Consider the following 20201-nt stretch of genomic DNA (forward strand, 5'->3'; position numbering starts at 1 on the left):
CCTTATTTCCCATCTTTAGTCCCATGATCCTACTATGATTACAGGATTTTTTTTTTTAGAGATATGAATTGTAATATTATATGTGATACAGATGCAAAAGGCTATTTTTTAATGGAAATGGCTGTGGTCAGAGACTACCCCAAAGGATCCCAGACATATACTGCAATTCTGCTCCCATTTTACTGAGAGAAACTAATTTTTCTGCCTCTACAATGGATACAAATTTATTGCAAAGAAAATGCAACTAACTTGAAAGGAATTTCTACTTGTATTGTGTAAAGGGACCCTTTATTAAACCCCTTTTTCTATACCTATTTCACTTTGAGTATTTGATAAAGATAGTTATGGGAAAATAAAAATGCTTGAAATACAAGGATGACTGAAACAAAATTAAAACATTAAAAAAGCAGGGGTTTGTACAATAAGCAAGGATGACAAATATTACTACCACATCTGCAAGTCTACAGTCCACTACATAAAAGACCATGTAAGTACTTCTGGCACTTTGGGAAGATCTAATCTGTTTTTGTCCAGAGTGACTGACTGATCTTCTGATTCAAGATCCGTTTGCCTTAGTCACTGTCAAGTACTAAAGAAATTAAATGAAGACAGAATTTGGGTTTTTTTGCAGATGGCCTATGTCTTAAGGAATTCAGTTATCCTATGTTTCGGATTGGTGTTGAAATGTGATCACTAATCAGAGATTAGCTAGAATGTTTTGTTAGCAGATCATCATTAAACATGCTACTGTTGTTTAGTTTAACAAGCCTCCTTTATGGGATTATATTATGTTTTAGGGTGTACTTAAAGGATAAAAACAAGGATGCTCAATTATTTTTCTAGGAAGTAATCTGTTTCTGTATGGACAAACCATACAATTGAACGTTAAAGGGTTTAATTCACCAAATAAAATTATATTACTATCAGAGAATACAGATCATCTCTTCCATTGTAATGATGAGTTTTAGAAGAAAATATAAGTTTTTCTTCTCTTCTATTTGTTATATATTCCCATCTTGGTTTTCGTATTTTAAAATCTTTTAAAACCATACAGTATGTATAGCACTATATCCATTCGTAACATCTACAGAAATATATATATACTTTTCCCTAGACCTCCTTTTCTAGTAAACAAAGAAGATTTTGCTGAATGCACGTATATAAAGATATAGTGTTTATACTTCTAACATACTGCACATGGCAATGAATTTTGACAAATAACAAGCAAAACAGATTCGGACCAGCAAGCAGTGAAACAGAGACATTGTATTTATTCTGTTAGATTAACTGTTAGATAAAGAAAACATAAGGCATAGAAAAACCCTGATCATGGATCAGGGTTTCCATGGATCATGGAAAGTAATTGACATAAAAATGTTCCTTGTACTGTTCTACTACTTTTGTCATAAGCTGCTGAAGGAAAAATATTAATTGTTTAATTAAAACTTTTAAAAACACATTTTAAAAGAACAGAGAATGCTTTTCAGAGTTTAAATTCTGCATAGAAGAGTAGTCCTCTGATTCTCTGTGAATCAACGCTTCTTGTTCCTCAAGCAGAACTTGATTCATGGGCCCTGAGGTTAACAGCTGCTAAACACCAGGACCTTTATTTGATTTAAAAGACAATAGTTACTACTACGCAGTTCAAACAGGCATTCCAAACCACTCTAATAAATGATGTGTTCAGTAAATTTCATTGGAAATAGACAGAGACAAACTATCAGCATAGGTCAGGTAATCTTTATTCTACTGATTTTCATATGGCTGCACGTCTGATAAAGCCACAGCAAAGAAGGTATCAGAGCTCAGTACTGATTGACCAAATGATCACTCATGCCATTAATAGTGATGACAGATAAAGATGGAGAAAGATGCAGCCTGGGACAAAAAATTCAGAATACAGAAAAAAAAAAAAAAGACTTAAAGATCGAAAAGTAGTCCATGGAAGGACTCCTGTAAGCCTTTATGGGCTGACAGCTTCCCACAGAAGCTGACATAAGTCTCTCTGCTCCCTATAAATTCAAGCTGTAATAAGTTTTTAGTATACTGTGAAGCTGTTATTTAAACAACAGTCTTATAGATTTTATTTTGAAACCCAGTATCAACCTTCTAATAAATTGTTAGAAAAGACCAAATACAAAATAATCAGTGCACGAAAGCTGCACCTATTTAAGAACAAAAAATAGATATACAGAGATTTACAGCAATTTCTGCACAGTAGCAGTTCGTGAAATATTGCTGTTGAGGAACCAAAATGAGTACTGCAAAACATCTTTTAAAAATAAGCACAGCTCTTGTACTCAAAATATTTTTGTGGAATGCATTAGGAAAAAGTATCATCTGAAAACATATTTTATCAAAAAAGTGTTATGGTAATCAAACATCTCCTACACTCCTATAATATCTTATACTGCTGTAACTTTCTTCTATGTTCTTTTCCTTTACTCTAGTATAACCCTCTTGAGATGGGTTTGGTATTTGTTTCCACCTTTGCCCTATCAGTTGTGTCCGTTGCAATTTTCTTTCTTTATCAACTAATGCCAACTAAAGACATCGCAGTTTTCAAATCACTGGCTTGAATGTAGTCTTCTTTTCATTGCTGTTACAAAACCTGACCACAATCACAGTAAAAATCTTACATATGTTTAAACTATGTTCAAAGAAATACGTTTAGATTCCCAGTTAATGTTTATGACCGCTGTGCGAGCTACAGATGAACACAGGAGCTGTTCAAGATCTGCCATGTGCGTTGCGTTTCTTAGCAATATTGTAAGCAGACTACTGATCAGGTTAAAAACTGTAGTCACTCACCTAACTTATTTATTAAAATGATTGTGATCATTTATCACACTTATCATACTTTATTTTTCAAAACGAGTCAAACCATAACTGAAAGGCACATTAAAATATTTTTTTAACTACCTTACTCTGAATTACAAAGAAAAATGTTATTTTACATTTAAAAAAAATCACCTAGAAAATGAAAGTTAAAATCCATTTCTTTTGGTCCAGTATGGTTTCTAATTTTGGACCCTATACTAAAACAGCTTTCCTCCTGTTCTTCACAAAATGAAATTACTCTTCTCAGCATGAGGAAGTTTATCGGCAGCTTAAATGCAAAAATTCAGTAGGGGTTGATATTAGTATCACTGAATTTGCATTCCAGCACTTGCAAATTGAATTCCTGTCACTCTCCATTCTTCCTCCCTTTGCTTTGGTTAATAACAGTAAGAAGAAGAGGAAAAGAGAAAAGTTGCAGTGAGAAGATATGTATACTTAAAACTTACAAGTTTAAATACTAGTGCTTATTGCTCATGTCTTAAAAAAAAAAAAAACTTGTTATTTTCAGTATAATAAGTATAAACCAATATACTTATACTTCAGTAAAACCCAGGAAATTTATGGACAAGCAAATTCACTAAAATGTAATGCTCTTTCAGTTATTAACAGTATTTAAACACTGTTACAATGATAAGAGAAAATGTAGATTCTGCAGTGGCAGATGCACATCCATTTGAAATGGGGGGTGAAAAGGGACATCACCATGCATCTTCATGCTCACACTGTGTGTTATGGGACTCCCCTCCTGCGTATACCTAAGTGAGAGCTTCCCCTGCTAAATCTGTGTATTATATCCTTTCACACACAGTACTATTTCAAATAGCTTTTTAAAAATTAAAAAACAAAGAGGTTTTTGTTTGTTTGTTTGTTTCTTTTACGATTTGCAATCCTGTCACCAGGTGGCAAGTCCAAAACCCACAAAAGAAGAAGGCTAATTAACTACAAACAGCTAAGTTGCTGAAGTCTTGGCACAGCAGAACGTAGATGGTAAAATTTTTTAAGTGAATTCATAAAAGAGCAATTCTCTGAGGACTATGAAAACTCAGAAAGACTATGGCTGCCTCAGGGATCCCCAAGCACACAATTTGGAGGTTAGGAAAGTGCTATTATAGGCCTTGCAATTCGTATACTCTCACCTAAGGATGCACCCTTGTTTGCTGTCAGAGACAAGTCATTGAGCTAAAATACTCCAGTATATCTATTCAGCTGTATCTTCATCTACTTAATCCCTTTCCCTTTGACAGCCATCGGTGAAAATGGTGTGGGTAGTAGGTGACTGTCTGATATTTGGGCAGTATTTCCTCTTTATGCACCCTTCTCTCCTGTTTTTCTTAGCGTATGCTCAACAAAAAGATACAAGTGGGCACCCTGAAGCCAAGCATTAGGTTCTATACGGACTCCAGGCTAGAATGTATGACTTGTAGACATTGTAAAGGCTGTAAGCATTGTACATGAGCTCTGACACTTGGTAAGGTAGCCTTATTCCTCTAACTTGAGTATGTTAGAGTTTACAAGTGAAAAACAACTGGTACACCAGACTAATTTTTTTCTATATGCACAGACACTCCAGCAGGGAACATGTTAAGCAATGGCTTGAAATAGTGATTTCCTTTTTTTCCTCATTAGCTCATAATGGATTTTTTTTGCCTCTGCAAAGTAAGAAAGCAAAAAAACGACCAAAGGCAAGTGCTGAGGTAATATGCAGCACAATTTACATTATGTTATAAAAATATCGGTGCTTTCCTTCCTTCAAAGATTATCACTCTACTAAACCTTTGGACTTGACTTCCTATAAACAAAATTTAGTATTCCTTAGAAGTATTGTACATGACATGCACAAAGATTTATAGATGCCAATTTGGATATGCTGTCAGTGGAAATCTACACAATGGCATCGAACATGATGTTCCATGGCCCAAGGCTGCCATTTTTAAGAAGCCATGCAAAGGAAAGACGTTTGAATACAGGAAAGTCACAAACATGAGACTGGGTGCAAAAGGTTATTGGTTTGTTGTGTAAACCAAATCTTAACTTTGCATCTGCGTTTCAATTAATTCCTTGATATTTTGATAAGATTCCTTGATAAACTATGAAACCCACTTCTATGACACATTCCTCCTCAGCAAAACTTCACAGCCAGTTGGCTGACATGAAAAATAACACTGTTAGTTATAAACTTTCTTAAAAGTCACTATTTATGTCATGGAAATTATTATTGTTAACGGCATACGCTCTTACTCATCATACTGGAAAAACATTCAGGAAACTTCATTTCTATACTGTTGCTAAACAATATACTGTATAGGATTATGCTAATATTAACCTACAAATTATGCAATTTTGTCAACTTGATTCAGCACAATTAGCACCTTGTAAAAATACACAAAACATCAAAGTAGTATAAATAATTATGTATTAGTGTGTGAGAGCATTAACTTTAATACTTAAGGCCATTCTTACAGATAATAAAACAAGAAAACTTGTTTTTGTCAAGCAACTTCTACAATTAAATTGCTTAAAGAAACAGCTAACCCATTTTCAGAGGTTTTGATGTTTTCATTTTCTTTCATAGAATTCATGTCTTCTGAGTGCTTAATTTATATTTAATTTACATATCCTCTCTGCATTTAGACTAAAAGGGATGATCTCATTTTAGACACTGCTACATCTAGATCTTGCTCTACAAGCAGGTTTTGCTGTAGGTCCATTCTGGGACAAGACTCAGCTGTATGTATCCTACTTATGCCCCTGCACCCTGTCTTTCACCCAAAAAATTTTCAAGTAAAATGTTTGATTTGGGGATGTCTTATCATGGCAGTTTTAAGACCTACAGCAAAACCTGCTTGTAGAGCAAGATCTAGATGTAGCAGTGTCTAAAATGAGATCATCCCTTTTAGTCTAAATGAAGAGAACAGTGGCTCGATTTTACAGAAATCCAAACCAGTATTTCTGCTTGCTTGTAAAGAGTATACACACATTTCATCCTTATGACGGGTGACAGCATACACTGCGCTTCTAGCCAGGATGCTCCAAGTGTGTTATTATTACCTACCCTATGGTAGGATCTGTCTGATAAAATAAGATATGGGTGAAGAATCGCATTCACTTCTGACTGTCAGGGCCCTGTGAGCCCCCACCCAGGCTCTCCTAGCTCCTTCCCCCACCCCAGGGGCTCTGGCCTGCTTAAGGACAGCTCTGAGGTCACACAGCAGCATGACTTGTCGTCGGGCTTTGGTGAGCCCAGCTACATGGTGAGAAACAACTGTGAGAAACCTCACCTGGGGTTTCTGCCCAGGGCTTCAGAGTCATAGTTAAGCTCTGGCCCTGACCTGGGCTCCTCTGTAGGTATGCCCATGGCACACCCTGCTCACTGCACCCAGCCTGGCTCGGCTCCCCACCTCCAGGCACCATGGATCCACATAGAGCCGTCCCTGCCTGCAGTTGCCTACTCCAGCCTCACTGCGCCCTGACGCTCTCAAACATCCCTTCTGCACAGCTCCAGTGCCCTCTTCTACCACCAGAGCCTGAAACCTCAAATGGCCTGTGTGTTGCTGTTTAAACAACACGCTGACCAAATATTTCCACTGTCCTTCAAAATCCCAGTACCTGTGACTACAGGATGGTGGCTGGAAGGTGGGGCAGCCAGCACAGAGGACACAGCCGTGTTCCGGCAAGGAACATTGGCCCACCAGGCCTGCCCGGCTGCACCTGCGTCCCACAGACCAAGTGGCCATGACCTGCCAGAGTGCATTAGACAGGCTCCTGGAGAGAGCCTCTTCCAGGCTGCTTCTATTTGAACTGAATCCAGTGCAATTTTCAGTATGAGACGGAGCACAGTAAGCAGGGGATCCTGACCCAAATTAAAATACTCATGAATGTATTCTAAGTCAATACCACTTCTGTATTTGTGGTATTGTGGCAGCATGTTCTGCCTCCCAGGTTCTGCTGCAGTTCAGATCCATTCTGGGACAAGACTCGACAATAATTCCTACAGTCTGGACACAGAAACAGGTGCAAGGCCCAGAATTACAGAGAACTGACAAGTCATATAGAGTTGGCAGAAACCAGCTCTCACAAATTCCTCAAATTACCATCATAATTCATAAATAAAAATTAATTTCAGTGACTTTGTGGCCCAGAGCATAAGTATGTGTAATGCAATACTGGAAGTATATATTACAGGATGTCCCCTGAGTATTCCCCTGTAATTATTACGAAGTGCTTAAATCTTATGATTTCAAATGACAGAATTTGTAGTTCAAGCTGTAATAACATGTTTTATCCTCCAAAATTGTCCTGTTCAGTTCTCTATTTCCACCGCCTATCTCCAAATCCCCATACAACCATGGCTTTAGAGCAGAAGAAATAACAGAAAACTGATGATACCAGTTAATGCTGGCTGTTGACTCCCTGAGCCTGAAAGACATTATTTATCCTGTTTAAGATGTGTCAGGTGTGTACAGAAATATATATATACTGGCATAAGAAAATTAGACTTCCTTATTGCACTGAAAATCATAGTAATAACAGAGTACTTAGCATTATCTTCTTAAAATACTGATGCCTATATTTGTGGTAGGTATTTTTTACCTTAAAGTTTTTCAGTCAATTAAAAGACTTTTTAATAAGTAATTGGTTTTTTTAAAAAGTTTACAATAAAATTTCATTTAAAACACTTTTTTGCCTTCATTTGGAAAATTTATTTGAGATGAGAAACTTGGGTCCAAGCAACAATTACTAGGTCTCATAGTAAGAGTAGCATGTAGTAAACGGCTCTGTTTTTCTGAAACTAAGATGTTAATAAATCTTACAGTAATTACAGGGATGGAAAAAGCAGAGAAAATTGTATTAATAGAGGAGAGCATGCATCATACTGCTACCCATGAGAAAATATTTCTAAGTCATAAAGAGCCTGTTCAGATAAAATACTTTACAGTATCTTTTCAGTGTTTAACAGAAATATCTTAAATAATTATTATATCAGTTAGTACAACAGAAAGCCAAACATAAACCTCTACTATACAAAGAAAGCATATGTTTTAGTACCATTAAACCCCGATAAGTATTTTTAGAGCGGTGGCATTTGAAAACTTGCTTTTTACCTTTTATTACTCTGAATGATGAACTACTGTAGTTAAATAAAGTATTTGCAGGATAAACAGAAAAAATACAATGCATTTTGCAGAAAAGTAGCCAAATGGTAAAGGTTACCATAATATTGGCAACTACTACCATCTAAAAGCTCAAAAAATTAAATTGGGTGGTTATGAGGGTTTTTATATGTATGCACATATACAAATATAAATCCTCTATAAATATATGTATGTTAATTATACATATTAATTTACAAAAATAAATGTTCAGAGCATTATATATATTGTGATTAATGAAAGACCTTAGACACTGTCAATTATAACTTCTCAAGCTAGAAGTTCTTCATGAATAAATAGCAAAAGCCATGTTGGCTAACACATGCGATTGCACTACTGGTAATACAGAGAATTTAAACAATGTAAAAGGGTCGGCATCAGGAAGTTATTATCTATAATAGCATGAAGTAGAAGAGTAATTGCTTTCACTCTCCCTGTAAAATTATGAAGTTAGAGACTAAAGACCTGAGCAAAGTACCCACATGTTATTACAAGCCTAATGAACATTTGACTTGTCATTTATTTTCAAGTTAATGTAATGTAGTCCTAGAAAAAGATGACCTTCTAATGATAAAACCCACATATTCTTTGGTGACCGGGAAATACATTTGCTCATTTCCTTTTTATGTTGTTGATTTGGAGCATGTTGATGCTGATGTATTTTCTGGATTACATAGTTGTGTAACTCAAAGTAACAAAGCAGTACAGATTCTAATTTCTATACTTCAAGGGTGCTTTAAAGGAAAACCCCTTCCCTTCAGCTTTTCCAGGGTTGACTGTATGCATCTGTTTGGCAAGTGGAGTCCTGATGAGCATGGTACATGCAACACAGTAAAGAATCTGAAATGTATTTTCAGAGCAGCCTGTCAACCCTACCGATTCTGGCAGCAGACTGCCACTTTTAGGCGTAATTATTGTTGTACTCTTTTGAGTGGTGATTTACCAGTTTTTCACACTCTGGCAACTCGGGCAGCCTGGATGTCCAGGAATCCCTGATGAACGCCTCCAGTGTCTACACGGACTAAATTTACTGCATATGGGCAGCATATGTTGCAGTGGCACCTCGACCCTAGGGTTCAGATATTCTAACTCAAAAACAGGTGTGTAGACACACAGGGTCAAGTTGAGAGGTAAGAAATAGTTACCCTTATTAGCTCAGCCAACCTGACCATATGATTTGTAAGATTATAATCTTTCAGTATATAATTTATTAACTTTGTTAAATTATGATTTGGGAAACAGATTAATTCAAGCTTAGTTCCATCCCCATCCTTTCCTTCTCATTTGTCCACTGCAAAAGAGAACAGGAGAATTGTCAGACTACTGAAAGGTGGGATGTGAAGCAGGGGTATATGCACAGAGGTGTAAGAAGCACTTTTCCCTCGAAACCTATACCGTTAAGGGTTTATCATATCGGTAATCAGAAAAAGAGTACTTAAATGCCATATTTTACATCAAATGATTCAGCAATATGGCTTATGTTATCCAGCATTACATATATACATACACTATATTTCCTATTTAAATATACACATATATGTTTATGCATACTATTGTTATGATATATAAATATATATACAAATACATACACACACACGTATGTACTGCACTACGTATACTATATTTCTAACATCCATCCACCAGATTAGAAAGCTTTGCAGCAAGAAGGAATAAGTGACAAATAACCTCAATGAGGACAATAAAGTTGCTGAGACTTTTTCAGATCATGAAATTGCAAAAACTTTTACCTCAGAAACTGCACAAAAAGATTACCTCTACAGTAACTGGGATGATGATCCATCAGATCAAATGGGCCTCAGCATATCTCAGAAAGCCATCAGGTCATTTTAATCTTCCTTTATAGTCAATGTAGAGAACAGGTAATATAAATATCTAAATTCAGATATAAATATAGATAAAATGCTATGTACAGGTACACTGACACTACAGGGGCATGCATATTCACTGATTCCCCTGATCCTGAAAACACTTTCAATCTTAGCAACACCCAAAGCAAACATTCACATTTCTCCCTGTTCTCTGTGTGGTACAGAAAGGACAAAGTGAATTATGTGCATCCAGTATTTTGTGCATCCAATAGCCCAACAGTCTTTTGCTCAAAAGAAGTCCAAAGCAGGGAGCTGTGAAATTTAACACGTTCAGCAGATACAATGGGAACTTGATAAATATTGGTAGGCAAGCTGTTTCTCCTTCAAATGCTTCCTTGTTTACAGTCGCCTTGTACATGACTTAAAAGTAAGACCACTCTCAAAAGTGACAACTCCAGAGTGCTTTGGGGCATACAGTTTTCAACCTCCCACTTACAACAACATCATTCCTCTAGCATCATCTAGCATCCTAAGCACTTTGATTAATAGACTCCTAAGAAGTGACTGACACTGAATGTACTAATTTCAGAAGTCAGATGTCTTTCAGTGCAGATGAAGGGACTCCAGTCACCATACTTGCTTGTACAGCACAATTTAGGAGCATTGCAACATGCTGCCTTTGTAAGTTAAAGAGAAATGGATGACAGGATCTGAAAACCCAGTATGCTGATGCAAAATTTGGAGACTGAAGACCATTTGCGCACAGACTAGCTGAGCACATTTCCAGGCAATGAAAGACGTGTCTGGATCTGGTTGGTTGCTGAAGACAAATGGGCAGCCAGAAGGCTCAACTTGTTACGATTGAATAGAAATAATAATGAATAGTGGAATTGGTTTTTATACTCTTAGACCATGCTTCAGCTTTCTGAAGCCATGCCAGGGGGCAAATAAGGGTGGAGTCAGCAATGCAAGTATATGCTACTACTAGATCCAACTCATTTAGGAAAGTTTATAATGACTGGATGGAATAGCTTCCAGAAAATTGGTTCTGGAGGTAGCTGTCAGAAGAATAAACTGTAGCTGTCCAGTACAGGTCTAGTAAAGAATCCCATTCACAACAACCTTTTAACTGTTCACCATTGATCTCAATGAATACAATAGGTGTGAAGCTAGCTCAAACTATGCAAGCAAGTTATTAGTTAAAAAAATTGTTGCTGAGGTGACACTAGAAGCCAGCTCTGTACCATGTAAGATGGTCAACTACTGCTGCAAAGGCCTTCATAAAACTTTCTGAGCAGTGGAGAGCCTGCATTACACATCCTATTCTTCAATCACCAGGGGAAAAGAAGTAGAATATCATTGAAACAGACTCTAAGGTTATGCAGATTAAGAATGCAACAGGTAAGTGTAATGCAGTTTCTGTCTTCAGTTATCTCCTACCTGAAACCTTTTTTTTTTTTTTTTTTTTTTGAACATAGAAGATAAACAGAGATCTAGTCTTTTGGGAACACAGCAGTAGAGCAAGAATTAATAGAAGCTAACTGACATAGCCTGTTTACCAGAGAAAAGAAGCTCCTATACTATGAGGGTCTGATCCTCCATATAGTCCATATGTCAGTCCCACTGGACAGTGTGAATTAGTCACAAAAGAAAAGATCTGAAATGGAACTTTAAAATAAGCTTAATTTAACACTGACTGTTTCAGTTTACCAATATTTATTCACTCACACTAAAGAAGGTAATTAGTAGAATATATGTGTACTTAGATTAGCAGTGTTTAAAATAGTCATAACAATATTATCAGTTTGTTTACTGGTTCATTTAAAATTTACATTGAGATATTAGAGCTCTAATAACGTAATGAATATGTTCCATTTTCCTCTGATTTGAATAGAGTAAGTTTTATGTTCTTGTACAACAACATGGAATTATGATCCTAAAGAAATACAGCAAGATTCTAGGCATAAGCTACTATGAAGAAGAGGAAAAGATGAGATTTCCAAATAGTTACAATTAATTTCTAGTTATGAAGTCTCCCAGCTGCTGGTATTTTTAGCTAATACTTGTTAATTGAACTGTCAGGTATATTAAAACAGACTTGATAAAAATGTTCATACTTTGCCACTGCTACTCAGACCTATTTAATGGAGCTTATTTTACTTCTTTGTAGATAAAGTAATCAAAGAAAGGTAGTGCATGAAGCTATGCAGAATATCTGTAGTGCGTATTTCACTAAGTGAAGTTTTCATAACTCATATTTTAATGTTTTAGAGAGACCCACTTTGGTATGAAATTTCACAACCATAAATCTTTTCAGAATTATAGTGTAGCAGAAATCTTCGAGTGTTTTATTAGCTGAAACCTTATTCTTTTTTTTTTTTTTTTTTTTTGAACATAGAAGCTAAACAGAAATCTAGTCTTTTGGGAACACAGCAGTACAGCAAGAATCAATAGATTCTCTCACAGCTTGATAGAGCTGCCCATCTTTTAAACATGCAAACATGGTCACATTAGTTACTGAGATGGAGGTTTACATTTTACTGAGTTTTGAGGTGTGTCAACAGTAGTAAGGGTATTAGGGTCTTTATCGCCCCTCTGTGGCATACAAAACCGTTAATCAGGCACTATGAGAGATTAAGCCCAGCAACATCTTCGGAATGATGTACATTTGGCCTATTTCTTTCTGCAGCTGCATCCCCTGGGGGCTACAGCTTTTTTTTTGTGTCATAAAACCCCCTGAGAATTCTTTCTAGGAAAATCGTCCAGGATCCACGACAAGAATTTTAAACGTTACGGAACACAAGCTTATGTTGAATTTAATGTAGATCTTTTAATCTGTCCATAAAAACAAGGAGTTTAGAATTTGGAAATAAACATTCCAAGAAAGGCTGCACTTTTCCTCAAAACACAATAATTAGATAGTTTGAACTGCGGCAATGTTCACTGTTTCATTACATTTACAGAAAGGAAAGTCTGAGCAGGAAAGAATACTGAGCAAAGCTGCGAGGAACACATAGGGGAAGAAGTGGTAATATTTCTGCTGGAATAATATGAATTTATCTATTTCAATACTGATCCTTTTTGTCAGAAGGAAGTATGTCTTCTATGATTATTAATATTTAGCACAATGAACAACTCAGCTTTCACAGGAAAAAAAAATAAGACGCTCTTAGGAGCAATAAGGTAAAACTAAAAAGTGTGGATTTACAACAGGGACTAAAGAGGCTTTAATTCCTCTGCCCTTATTAATCATATTTCCCACCTTACATGGAGGCTGGCATCTCAGGGATTTCCAGCCTAGCAACACAATTTTTCTGCAGCTCTTCAGATCCACTTGGCAGATACACGAGTTAAAGTGAAATGGCAGCCTAGGCAGCAGCCAGGAAGAAATGGCAGTCTCCCTGAAGCACAACCCAGCCCAATCCCATTCATGGCACATGACCTACCAGTGGCTGCAAGAGAATTGTTACTGTTTCTAACACCGCTTGGACAAATAACCAGTAATTTCAAAATATCATTACATTTTGCTTAGCATTGGCAGAACTGCAGTTCTATGGTACAAACTTACTTATCAGTAGAAAACAGCACTGAAATAAATTTTCGCAAAAAGATCTTGAGATTTCCCCTGGTTTGTCTGCAGCACTAAAGTCTTGAAAATCCCTTCTTGCTCACCAGAGTAACCAGCTAACTGCAGTAGAAGCTCCTGCAATTGGTTCTTCACAGATACTTTATTCCCCTTCCTTCTGTAACTAGGAAACACAAAGCTGTAGTCCCTTGAGGATAAAGTAGTGACAGCAAAATAGCTCTTTAAGCTACAGCAGCTTCCCCTTTTGGGGGGAGGGAAGGCTATACAGTTCCATTTACAAGATGACAGTCAGCTTGATTTCTCCAAAAAGAAAACCCTTAAAGTAGTTTAAAAAAAAGGTTCCCAGTCTCCTGCCAGTTCCTGGGGATCAATACAGCATTCTTCCATTCAACTAATTTCACCCAAATATCTATCAGAAAAGACACACTAAGTTTTGTAACTAGGGAAGAACAGTTCTTTTTGATTGATCCGTGATAAGCTCTATTTTTAGCTCTCTGGGCTCTGATTATTACTGATTCAGTCCCAGGTAAATCTGGTGTTTGTCATAGGCACATTCCAGCATCAGCAAAGAACCATACTGATCCTAACAGAGCTTCTGCAGAAAAGCATCTGTACAGAATGGTCTGAGATTTTTGTGAAAGTGGTGCATAACTGCAGAAGTAAGTAATAGCTACTACACACGTCATGCTATGTAAACACAGATAAAAATACTGCAGTCACCCCAAGATCTGCCTTATATTTCTTAGAGTCTTACTTTCATTGTTCCTTTAACAATAGAAGATCAAATAAGTTGATTGGGATTTTTAAGAAAATGATGCTTAAAATTCAAATGTTATGGCTATACCTACTTAAAAAAGTGGAGCAGCTGTTTAGATTGTTTGAAATTACGCAGGAAGAAAAGGTTCTGCTCATTTATAGACATATGCATACAAAAGAAAGGGAGGGAGATGAAAGGTAGAAGGAATCCTACTGCTTTCTTTGCTAGCCAGGAAAAGGCTCAGTAAAACAAGCTGTAGAAGAATAAAACAATCTTTCTTATTTTTGGACATTACCCTCAGGGAAAAGCTTTGACATAGCAGCAAAGTCTACTTACCTGTGCTTTGCTTCCCTTACATGGCAAACATCTCAAGGCTCCACTTCAGGGGATTTTACTAGATGGAATTACATCCTTGTATTACAAGGTTCTGTAATTAATTTATTCTCCTTACTATAAATATGTCTCAGTAGAAAACTGGATGACAGAAGGAGCTGCATATTAGTAGAAATCCCAGACAACACATCATTTATATTACTTACAATATCAAGGGCATTAAAATGAGTATCCATAAAATCATACTTAATCCTAATTTCTAGATTCTTCATTGTCACAACCAAAATCTTAACATCTATGTAACTTCAAATAATTTTTTGGTACCTTTATTTTGTTTTTATAACAGCAATTTAACCCAACAGCCAACTCCATAGAATAGTTTAACTGTGTATGTGCAATATATATATGTACGTTTGTCTGTGTATATATATATATATACAAAGGCGTTATCGCAATTTTTCAGTCTTTGCCTCGTATATACTGATGACTTCAATGCATAATTTTGAAATTGCACTACATTTTACAACATACTTCAAGTACAAAAATGCTGACTAGAGAAAACATTCAAATTCAAGGATTATCACACCGCTGTAGCCAAGACTTCTGGTGCTTTTTACCACTAAGTGGCAAAACCAGTGATGCAGTAAGAGCCCAGGACTAGACTTCAGACTTCCTATTGAGAATCTATGTGTCTCTCTGGGTTAGTAACTCACCATTTTTTGACTCAGGTGGTACAAACGTAAAACCTAACTGCAAAAGACTTGTGCGGATGGAGTGCAAGATTAAATCTGTTTACCATTGTCAAGGCTGAGGTGGCTGGGTGCTGGGTCAGGTCCAGGGTGGACATATGCTGCGCAGCCTTCCACCTTTGCTAGTCACACAGAAATAGCCCATCTGCACGAGCTCGGCTGTTTGTCAGGCGGTCAGCTAGATCAGGGGTTATGTAACTGGGTAATGGATGAAGCTGTAAAAATTAAACTAAATCTAGTAGAGCTTTCCAAATCCATTTGTCTCATGATGGTCTTCATGGCTTTAAGGCTTTAGGCCACAGTCAGGCTTTCTCCTTCTGCTTTCATTCATGACCAGGCTTAGGGAGAAGCAGCATGAACACTTGCAGGCCTCTTCTTTCCAACACTCTCACTGCAGGTACTGGGGTCACCCTTGACTTCTGGCTTGTCCTCTCTTCTGGAAGTGTCCCGCTCCTCCTGCTACCTGACACAGAGCCCTTAACCTACAGTAACACTGTATAAATACTGACCAACTGTGCAATGTAAAAAGTTTCATGAGTATACCCTGGTTTAGCATGGCTGTTGCAATCAGGATTTTCTGTTAGTATCATAAATAGGGTACGCTATGTGTACAAATGTACTGTAAACCTGCATCTCTGCAGCTAGTTCAAACCCACAAAAGTAAGAACAGGTCTGCTATGACCAAATGCTACTGTTGAAAACTTCACTGAGCATGGTGTGGTCCACAGGAAAATATGGTGTTAGTCAATCCCAGTGCTGCAAGTCTTTAAACCTAAAAAGATGACATTAACAACCTGTGGCACTAACAATTTTACAAATAAGAAACAAGAGGTAAATAGATTTCTGTTGTAGAGGATGAAGAAGTCCTCGGTATTAAGGGTAAGCTGAGATAGGCCACTTCTGTTTTCAGGAGTTTGAAAACTGTCAGTAGATCCTCATTCTCATCTACCTGCTATGGAATTACAAAGTCGCACTTTGTCCTTCTCTCCTTTAGCAAATGTGGGAATAGGCTGAACAATCATCAGCCTTGAGGGCACATAAGCTCACTAGATGATCAGATGATTTTGTACATCTAGTCTCCTTTACAAATCATAGAATCATAGAATAGTTTAGGTTGGAAAAGATCTTTAAAATCATCAGGTCCAACCATTAACCCAGCACTGCCAAGTCTACCACTAAACTATGTCCCTAAGAGCCACACCTATACATCTTTTAAATATTTCCAGGGATGGTGCAGCACGTTCCAATGCTTAAAAACCCTTTCAGTGAAGAAATTCTTCATAATAAACCTTGGTGCAAATTGAGGCCATTTGCTCTTGTCCTATCACTTATTACTCGGGAAAAGAGACTGACACCCACCTCACTACAACCTCCTTTCAGGTAGCTGTAGAGAGCGATAAGGTCTCATATCAGCCTCCTTTTCTCCAGGCTAAACAACCCCAGTTCCCTCAGCCGCTCCCCAACAGATTTGTGCTCTAGACCCTTCACGAGCTTCGCTGCTCTCCTTTGGACACGCTCCAGCACCTCAGTGTCTATCTTCTAGTGAGGGGCCCAAAGCTAAGTGCAGTATTCAAGATGCAGCCTCATCAGAGCCAAGAACAGAGGGATGATCATGACCCTAGTCCTGCTGGCCACACTATTTCTGATACAAGTCAAGATGCCATTGGCCTTCTTGGCCACCTGGGCACACTGCTGGGTCATATTCAGCTGGCTGTCAACGAACACTCCCAGGTCCTCTTCCACCAGGTCAGCTTTCCAGCCACTATTCCCCAAGCCTGCAGCATTGCATGGGGTTGTTGTGACCCAAGGGCAGGACACAGCACTTGGCTTTGTTGAACCTGAAATATTGCTGACAGAAGCAGAAAGAATACCGTTGGGCAGTTTTAGAAATACCAAATGTCCAAAATAACTACGTGTTAATGACAGTGGTGCATTGTTTACTCATCCTTCTCATCACTTAGGACCAAAGCAGAGTATAACAAAGCTATTCTTTTAGCCATCACTGCTCCTTCTCTGTAAGCGTGTAAGGAATCTGGAGTATCTTATCAGCTCAGCACTCTTCAAAAGTTCTAAGCAACCAACCTCCTGTCAGCTAGCCTAACTGGTGAGGAACCCTGATTGCATCCCAGGATTTACACAGGTGATAATAATGAGAGAACAGTATCAAAAAAAGAAGAAAAAACCGAGGAACAGAATGAGCTCAGCTGCCTGGCTGCCTTGTGCGAGACAGTAGTGTTGTTTTGAAGTTACAAATAAAAAAGAGAGAAAAATTCAGAGAGTTAAAACTGCCTTTTTTTTTTTTTTTAAACTTCTGCTATATAATGTACTGTTTAATGACCAGCCAATTCATAGTTAAGGTTGAGATTAATCACTACATGTACTTTGATCAAAATTGTAAACTTATACAATATAAAAATCTTCTAGGTGTTCACAAATTTTTTCTTCACCCCCAATATTACTTTCTAGGAATGATTCTATGACTCTATAACATATTCAAGATTGCAGAAGCATGCACACGTCAGAAGTCAACTGAGTGGTAATCTTCACAAACAATGTGCAACCCCCTCTGTCTCCAGCAGAACCTTAGAGAGAGTGGAGGGGCTAAACAAAGCATGCTCCCAGACCCACCAGTTATGCTAGTACAAAGGTCAAACTGAATCAAGAATCTTGTTCTCAGCTTCAGTCTCACCTGGCTCTCTGCCATTTAAGCACAGGGAGAGATCAAAGGAAGTTCACTGAGGCATCCCAAATGACTGTAAATCTTGATGTATCATTTCTGCTCTGGCTTAGCATGTTATATAATGCTTAGATGATGGCAAGAATGTTCTACATTACTGTTTCAACATTTCTAGCAGCTACTCTCAATGTTATCTATGCCACCTTTCTGTGTTACTATGCCAATCTCTTCTTTACTTTAGCTACTTTGGAGGACAGTGACTAGACTAGAGAGTTAACAGTAACCAGCTACTGAAGTAACCTGAGTTGGTGAAGAAAAAGGATATGGTGACTGCGATTAACCTCTATCTGTCTTTCCCCAGATGAGATGCTATGTCTTTGTCAGGTTCTTGTGTCCAGTGAATATCATGGACTTGATTAAAAAAACCTAGCATCTATTGCTTCTGCTGACTTCTACTTTAGCAGTAGATGACAATTCTGAAAAAAAAGCCTAATAAAAAGGGTGAATCCAGGTAGGAATTGACTTGGAGACTCAAGCTGGCTGATAAGTCTCTTTCTAGAAATGTTTTCATATATGATTGTACACTACTCCTCCACAGACCATCAGCTGAAATAAAAGTTTGTTACAAAATGATTTCTATCTTTTTCAAGAGTCAGGAGTTCCAACTCCCTTTTCCTACTGGTTTTATAGTAATGCAAGTCCAGCGACAGCAGTGGAGTTGCTTCCAACTTACAATGCCATAAGAAAGAGAAGAATCAGTATCAGAAGCGCAGAAGGCAAGTGGTTACGCAGCCCTTGTATTCTCTTGCCATGGAAGTATAGATCTCTTCCTCAGTCTAATATGGATAATTGCCCTCCCATTTTTATGAAGGAAACAGACAAACCACTCAGGTATTGTTTACAAATCTAACTGCATTTTCAGAACTGATTGGAGAACTGATGACAAAACACTATCATGAACAACTCAGTACGTGCTATTGAAACTCCATACCAACGTTATTATAGTATGTGATTACTCTAGGGCAGAAGTATACTCAATGTACTCACATTTCCTGAAAGTTTTATAGTTCTGAAAAGGAGATGCTCAAGAATTGCACCAATTTTCTTCTCCCCCATTTTTTGTTTGATTGTTAAATATGGAGTAAAAAAAGGAGAAAGGGGAAATGTTACATACCATTCTTTGCATGTCAATTACTTACTCTTTTTATCATTCAAAAATACTGACATTGTTATTGTTTTGAATGAAAAATTTAAGTAAGGAACAAAATAGTATCAGAGACTCAAAATGGTGACTATAGTAGTGTTTTATACACATCATTGGGGGTTTATGGGCTAGATAATAGAAATAAATTTGCTTATAAATTCATATCTAGCTATGTTCCAATCTCATAGCGTCTAAACACTTTTGCTCAAAGTACTTCCACATTTTTCCATACTAGCTCTTTCCAACCTTATCTTTCTGGAAGTCCCCCCCTATCCCCCGGAAGTCCTCCCCCCTATCCGAACTTTGAAAACTCCTTTGCATTAGGAAGCAATCAAGGGATCTTGTTTGACCGCTTACCAATTCATGTTCTTGTTTGGCTCTTTATCAACCCACTTGGGATAGAAAATATATGATAGGTTGTCAGGCTTCCAGAAAAGGAACTTCATCCTCTGCCATTAGAATTTTCCTCACCTTCAGTGAGGAAAGGGGAGAGCTGTGTTTCCCAATCTCACAATAGAAAAGAGTTTTAGGCAGAAAAACCTGGGAAGAAATGACAGCAAAAGTATTGTGTTCCTGAACTGGAAAATTCACATTTCACAGGATATTCTGACATTTGAAGTTATTGTCTGGAAGAAAAGACAATCTCATATATTTATGTATTCCCAAGACAGATAATTCAATGCTGTTTGGGAAGTCTTGCTTCAAGATATATCAAAGGAGCTGAGTGGCCCCTTGTCCCCAGAGACTTGAGGGAATTTCAGCTTGCCAGTTTCCTCCAGTCCATATTCTAAGGTTATATTTAGATCACCATGCTTCAGGGATACTTCCCAGGCAGGTATCTTGGAAATAAGCTCTTCCTTGCTACAGGATGTGGAAGATGACATCAGTTTATAGGATGCCTAAAGACTGGGGGAACTGACCAAACGATTGTGCATCAAAATTGCAAAGAGGAAGAAATGAAGTTTAACTGGCATTACTATTGTGACAGAGAATTTAGAGATAGTAAAGACAATTGTTGGTCTGTTTAGTGCACCGCAGGGACAATGACACTCTCATGTTTATTAGAGGAATTTAT

At 37.5% G+C, this 20201-nt stretch overlaps 1 protein-coding gene across 2 annotated transcripts in view; it reads right to left on the reverse strand.

The window, feature by feature from the left end:
* The window catches only part of DMD (dystrophin), a 1194940-nt gene that overhangs the window by 600362 nt on the left and 574377 nt on the right, over nucleotides 1-20201 (reverse strand). The gene's annotated exons all lie outside the window — the stretch shown is intronic.

The sequence above is a fragment of the Leptosomus discolor genome, chromosome 1 (assembly GCF_034619465.1).
Source record: "Leptosomus discolor isolate bLepDis1 chromosome 1, bLepDis1.hap2, whole genome shotgun sequence".
Classification (NCBI taxonomy): Eukaryota; Metazoa; Chordata; class Aves; order Leptosomiformes; family Leptosomidae; genus Leptosomus; species Leptosomus discolor.